The sequence below is a fragment of the Cryptomeria japonica genome, chromosome 1 (assembly GCF_030272615.1).
Source record: "Cryptomeria japonica chromosome 1, Sugi_1.0, whole genome shotgun sequence".
Taxonomy (NCBI): Eukaryota; Viridiplantae; Streptophyta; class Pinopsida; order Cupressales; family Cupressaceae; genus Cryptomeria; species Cryptomeria japonica.
The window spans coordinates 245,102,624-245,109,820 of NC_081405.1; the positions used below are offsets into that span (position 1 = coordinate 245,102,624).

The 7,197-nt window shown below is 35.3% G+C and overlaps 1 long non-coding RNA gene across 1 annotated transcript; it reads right to left on the minus strand.

Annotated features, from left to right (window-relative positions):
• Nucleotides 1–4,495: 4,495 nt before the first annotated feature.
• LOC131032326 (uncharacterized) lies at nucleotides 4,496–5,091 on the minus strand. The gene is made up of 2 exons (XR_009103426.1): nucleotides 5,006–5,091; nucleotides 4,496–4,879 (listed from the first exon to the last, which is right to left on the minus strand). It is a non-coding gene; the product is annotated as an uncharacterized LOC131032326 (long non-coding RNA).
• Nucleotides 5,092–7,197: the final 2,106 nt, after the last annotated feature.

A 7,197-nucleotide genomic window follows, 5' to 3' on the forward strand; every position in this document is an offset into this window, starting at 1 on the left:
GCAAAAAAGACTTTATAAAATAAGGTTTTGGCTCCATTTCATTTCACCGTGATTTCAAACTTTCAGAGAGTGCGAAGATTCCGAGCTAAGGCATTTCAAGCAAGAAGCAAGCACACTCCAAGCAATCATCCATCCAAGATAGAAAAAGGTATTTAATCATGGCATCCACCTCTGCAATTGAATACATAGCGAACCCTACTATTGTGGAAGTAATTAAAAGACCTAGGCTCGTATTTCAGTTAGTCCTCGAAATAGCAAAGAAGGATGATACCTTAGGTGCATTTTCTCAAATTCCTAAAGGTGTTGTATATGCTGAAGACCCTAGAATGTACATCCACTACAATATTGAAGAGTTAGGAGATGAGGAAATCAAAACCATGTATAAAACTGAGATATGTGATGATACCGATAATGTTAAAACTGAACACAAGGTTATTGAAACCCTAGGATTCACAGAAATCCTTAGCATTCCTGAATTTCCTAAGGATGTGATTAGGATAGTGTTAAGCAGAGTACATGGAGAATTTTTCTGGTTAGATGCAATTCATAAGATCACCAAGGAAGCGGTAAAGGCTGTCATAGGGTTACCGACCACCGGTAAAAGGCCAGACAAAAACAAGAAGGTTTCAAATGATTTAGTCATAAATCTAATAGGTACAACATTTGATAAGAGATCTCTAAGGGTTAACGATGTAAAGGATACAAATGTGAGATTCATAAGTATGATATTAGGTTACAAAGCCACTCATGCCAATAGACTTAACTCAATTTCAAGTTTATGCATCAAGAGTGCTTATGATATGGTGACAGACAATGCAAAAATTGACATATGTGAATGGTTAAAGGATGAACTGATAGACAACCTTGGAAAGATAAAGAAGGATAAGAAAGGAACTTTCAGATTCGAAAATCTGTAAGTATGTCTAATGATTCATATAACAAAACAGGTTCTCAATATAGGATATAAAGAACTAGGATATGACATACCGGTAGGAAAGCAATTGACAGAACTGTTCAACACCATGGGTGAAGACAAGGAAAACAACATTCATGACTTTTTCCAAGCACTGAAGACAAAAATGAAGAAAAGGATAAGGTTATCTCAAAAAATTGTAGATAAATACAAAGATGATATATGCTTTGTTATTAAAAAGGATAAAATATGGATGGAAGCAGTCATCCCAAGGACAATCTGGGTAATCGAAATGGGCTATGAGACAGATGACCACATAGTTGAAACTTATGCCAAAGCACTTCTGGAAGCCCCCAATGAACCTAAGGAAGAAGTATTTGGTAGTGCTGAAACCATAGAAAGCCAAATACAGTCCAAGAAAAGAGTGAAGAAGGTAGAGGCATTTGTGAGGAAAGGATCCAAACAAGCAAAAGCCATCAAGGAAGATGTATTAAAGAAAACAGGCATAACAGAAGATGAGTTGGCAGCCCCATAACCTGAAGCTCATCTATCACTGGTAGGTACTTCTTCGGAAGGTGACATGCCAACAACTTTTAAAAGAGTTGTTAGGAAAAGAGATCCCTCACCAGCACCCACTCCTTCACCTAGAAGGACAAGGTAGAAGCAACAAGCTGTGAGATCTCTGGTCAGAAAGGTCACACCTAAAAAGAAGCTAACTCTTAAGAAAAAGAAAAAGACAAAAACTGACTTGGCACCTCTAGACATATTGCTAAATGAGATCACAGAGGAAGGAAAATTGAAAAACATAGGGAAAATTTATGACACTCTATCTGCTGATGAGAAAGGGCAAGTTGAGGAGAGTGTAATACTGCATATGGACATGTTCAAAAAGTTTTTGATGGAAGTAATCAATGAAATTCCTGATGATTTATACAAAAGACTTGAGGCTAGAAGGCAAGGAGTAATTGAATTAGAGAAGAAAATAAAAATAGAAAAACTACTTGCTGTATATCCGGTAAACTCTCCAAAGGAAATTGATGATCTTATTGCTCAGGCAAACCAGACAGTTTTCTCCACTGCACACCGACATATTTCACTGATGGCATGAAGAGTTAGAGAAGTTATAGAGGAAATAGAAGATGGTTGGGACATATTCTTGGTTGAAAAGGAAAAACAAGAAGAATACAAGAATCCCAAGCCTATTAAGGTATATCAAAAGGATAAGGACAAAGGGAAAGGAAAAGTTGGTGGACCTCCAAGCATAAAGGTTAAAGACAACCTACCTCCACGTGTGAAAATCACAACCCCTGAAGACAAACCGACAGCAGAAAGCATGGATATAGAGGATAGCAAGCCAAATCCTAAAGTCCTATACACTGTAAATGTTGATACCCAAAAGATCAACATAACAGTTGATAAAGATACAACTGAAAAGTCAGATATGGGCAAAGAGCCTCTGGTAACAGGAGATACAAAGCAACCGGCAGAGGATACAGGGAAAAAGATGGAATCTAAGGCACAGACAGCGAAACCAATAGAGCTAAAGGCTCCAGAATAGGTTCACAAGGAAACAATGCCACCGGTAAGCAATGAAGCAGGAAACCTAGTGCTAAAGGAAATGCAAACACAAACTGACCTACCAGAGGTCAATAGAAGCATGGTCACTTCCATCGGTACTCAGTTTGTTGGGTCATCATCAACATTTAAGTCAACAAATGTGACTGAGGTATTACTTGAATCCATTAAGAAAATAACTGACCGCAGTTCATAGGCCTATAAAGCAATAGATGATTCAATACCAATTTTGAAGATAATTGCACCTGATTGTAATATAGATAATAAATATTCTTTAGGACAATTGGGTACATTATGTAAATACATTTCTGGAAATATTGAGAAAATAAAGGAAGAATCAGTAAAGGACATGGTAGAAAAGGAGAAACAAAAATTCTTTGAAGAAGAAATAAAGAAGTGTAACAGAGACTTTGACACACTTCTACCAGAACTATGTAGTTTGTTGAAAGAGTATAAAAATTTGTATAAAGACACATGCAAAACAAACTTCTTGACTGTAGATATTGACAAGAAAATAAGCAAGACACAGGATGAGATAAATAAGCTTGCAGACAATTTTGTCAACTCACCGGATTCACTATCTGTTTTTGAAGATAAGTTAGCAAATTTTGAAGAAGAATTGCTTAAACAGGAAAGAGAGAAAGAGAGAATAATAAACAAGGCAAAACACTTGAGATCTAAACTGAGTCCAAGATTGGACTATCTAGCATCTCTGCGGAAGGAAATCTCAGATGCATTAGCATAGGGAAGTAAAACATTGGCAGAGCAATTGCAGCATCTCACCGGTACTGTGAAGAGGACTGAAATAGCAATAAAAGATAGCAAAAATTTTATGGATAGTATAAACTTAATTTTGGGCAATCTTTTTCAGATAATAACTACCCAACTACAGGGTTGAGGATATGGACAGATGTAACTACAAACTCTACTAACATCTTGACAACCTTTGTCATTGATGCCAAAGGGGGAGTAGTAGGATGAGAAGGTTCAGAGACATGTATCATATGCTCAGGGGGAGCCCTTCATATTTTTGGTAAATTTTTTGGACTACACATTATGGACACTTTTTGAAATTTCTCATGAGTGTTGCCATCAATGCCAAAGGGGGAGATTGTTGGCATATGGACACTCCAATGAGACATTGTGTGTGATTGAAGGTTTTGTCATTGATGGCAACCTTGCAATCCTATGGCACCGGCAAGACATCATACCGGCAAAGCATTACACAGGCAAGACAGTGCACTGACATCAACAAGATCACTCTACACCGGCACAGAAGAAAAGATGCATACCGACATAAAGGACGACAAGATTTTTGATATGTAATATTTTGTTTATTATTGTAAGCTGACTTGGCAAATTGTAAAATGACTCTTGTATATAAAGGAGATCATTGTAGACATTTAGAGATGTGATGTAGTGAGCATGAAGAAAATTATTAGGTAGACCTAATGTGCGAATTATAGGTCAAGGGTATATGTAAAGAACAGAGTTAGAACCAGTACTAAATCTGGCATTGGAGATGCTATTGTAAAGTAGTACAAATCATTGGATTAGTATAATCCTCATTGTAAGTCAGTGTGACTTCTCTTTGAGCAGTGAGCTCTAGGCAGTTGGCCTTCCTACATGTGCAGGCCCCCATTGTAAGTAATATTCTCTTATTGGCCAATGAGTGAATATTGTGGGTCACAAATCCCACTGAGGTTTTTCCCACACCGGGTTTCCTCATTAAACATCGTGTGTTATGGTGTTCTTTTCATGTGGATGTTTCTGATTCTGTTTATTGCATTAATTCTTGCATATCGGTATACTGTTATTTTATGTTCTTCATGTTTTACTTCAAGAAATTCTTATCACCGGTTAGATACCGATTCACCCCCCCCTCTCAGTATCTATGGGAATCCTAACAGTATGAAGGACTCAGAGCCATGAAAAGCCATTTCTAGAAGATACAAAGCAACAAATCTTTATTCACAAAGATCACCTTCATAACAACCACACTCTAAAGAATAAGAAATCAAAGCATCAATAGCAGTCCAAATAGTGAAGGAGCTTCCATATTCACTATTGAAAGCCCAGTCATGGAAATCCAAGGCCACAAGACTATAAGGGACATATTTGAGTCAAAAGCACTCAGAGCAGCATTTCAAAGATGTATACAACAACTTTCCGAAGAGACACTGTTTCCAGCCATGGACAACCTTGTAAAATCTCTTTGAACGAAGTTGATGACCTTTGGAGGCATTGTTTTTTTTTCAATTCAAGAGCAAAGAAGGTTGATTTTTGTAGCAGTTTAAAGTAGATTCGTAGTCAAACACCGTAACATGAAGAGAAGTAGAATACACCAAGAGCCATTAATCATCAGTCTTAGTCAAGGGTTATAGTGACCAGCTGCAACACAGAGCATTCTTAAATGTATAAAAAGAGACACGATAAAGATTACATACATTCGTATAGCTTTTCTTTTAGCCAAAAATCATGACATAACAACAAAGAATAAAGAAATAAGGCACATACTGATCATGCAAAAAGTCAGAGAAGCTCCAATTAAAAACCCTACTTTGAAAACACCCACAGAGCGCATGGCAATTGAGTCTCTTTCATTGAAAATCAAAGAATGAAATAATATTTTAGGGTTTGAATTTTTTTAAGCCTCTTGCCCTAACTCGCATGAGTGGTTTTCTTTTTATCTTTTATTTGTTTTTTAAAGAAAACAAATTGCCAAATGATTGTCGTGGAAATGAACTTATGTCATTTTACCTAAGCTTCACCTTTGTAAGCCCATGTTTATAGGGCCAAAAGAACCTAAAGTTCTTTTATTATTATGTAAATTATAATTTAATGTATACTAATTAAAGCTTAAAATATAAAAGCTTTAATTAATATATATTAAATTATAATAAATATCATATATTTCCTTATGATGTAAATTGTAATTTCATAATTTAATATAAATTTATTAAAAGGTTTATTTTTTATAGATTCTTAATAAATTTATATTAAATTATGAATTATTTAAGGGAAATTAATAAAATAATTTTTTTTTTCAACAATTATATTAAACAAATTGTTTTATTTAACTATTGGAATAAAGCTATTATTGAAAGAGAGAAGAAAGAATATGAATTACATGCACAATTTCAGTGAAGTGAATGTTTTTTAAGGGAAGGAGGTTTTTTTGAGTTATATTTAGCAGGGTGTTGCTCATGCAGTTTATAGAAAAGAGAGGGACTTTTATAGCTATTTTTGGCTCACAGACATGCATGTTTTTTAGAGAGGTAATTTGCTTTTCAGAGGAGCTATTCTTGGTGTCTTGACATGCAAATTTTTGGACTGGGAGTTTGCTTTTTTAGTGGACCTATTTTTGGCAGCAGATTGATTATTCTATTTTAGCATAGGGGGCCTTTTTCATGCAACATCAGTTGGGGTCCTATTTTGAGCATTGGAAGCTATTTTTGGTAGAGTTTCACATGAGTTTTTAGGCTATTTTGGGCAAATTTGCCCAAGGCTTTTTCTCATGCAGTTTTTTTATTTTTAGGGTTTTGGAGGAGATGTACATGATGTGTTCTATATATTCACTCTCTCCTTTTTTCCCTCTAGTTCTTTCTTTTTTGCATACACATTTTTGCAAAAAAGCAATGTATCTCTGTACTATAGTTTATTTTCAGTTTTATATAGCAGGATTCCTTTGATATTACAGAGTTTTCATTAGTTTGCCTTGGTAATTGTGCAAGTTCATTTTATAAATTTGATAGAAATTTACTGTGTTTTGATCCATAAACCTTTGAATTTTAGTTTCTTTCATGTTGCATGTATCCTTGCTTTTCATATAATCACAGGTTTTAGGTTGTGTAGAAGAGATAATTGTCAATTTGGTTGTGAAACTAGTTTTCCTTCCAAGTTTATGATTTCCTTATCCTTCCTGGGAAATGTTTATCTGGTTGGAGAGTAAAATTAATCTGTGTGGGTGAAGTTTTGTCACAATCTTGTGAGTTTTAGGCTATTACCATTATAATTTCGGTGTATCACCTCCTAGTTTAATTGCAGATTTCAGTATTTTCAGATTATTTCTCACTCTTTTCCACATCAATAGTTTAGTTTTAGGATGGATTCAAGGGAAGTCGACCCATAACACAAAGATTCACCTTCACTTTGAGCAACCCACAAGCTTGAAGGTGTTTCCATGTTTCACAAGATTGCTTGGTTTCACACTTAGCATCACGGATGCAATCCTCTGTGACAATAGTTTTTGGCATGTTTGGTGGGATTCGTTTGAGTTGTTACAACTCAAAAAAGCTTCATTTTGTTGTTGTTTTGGTATTGACAACAATATTATAGCCTATTGAGGTTATTTTTCTATGTACATGGCAACTCTATTTTCTAGTTTTATGTGTAGAACAGGTCTTAACAACATATGAGAAAGTATCAAACCAAACAGAGCAAGGATCCGGTTGAGCATATTGAGCTACCACCATCGCAGAGAAGGTTGAGGAAAGCAAAAAAGATAGATAAAACAACAAGTTCAGCAACTGAATTTAGAGCAGATTCATCAGTTGAAGTTTTTCTTGAAATTCCAAATTTTGATTTTCTATCTAATTCTTCTCCTCTACCTAATTCTCAGCCTAATTTTGCCACCCACATAAATCCTCTTTTTGCAAAAACTCCAATTCAACCATCCATTTCTCAGAATCCACTAGTAAACCCTCTAG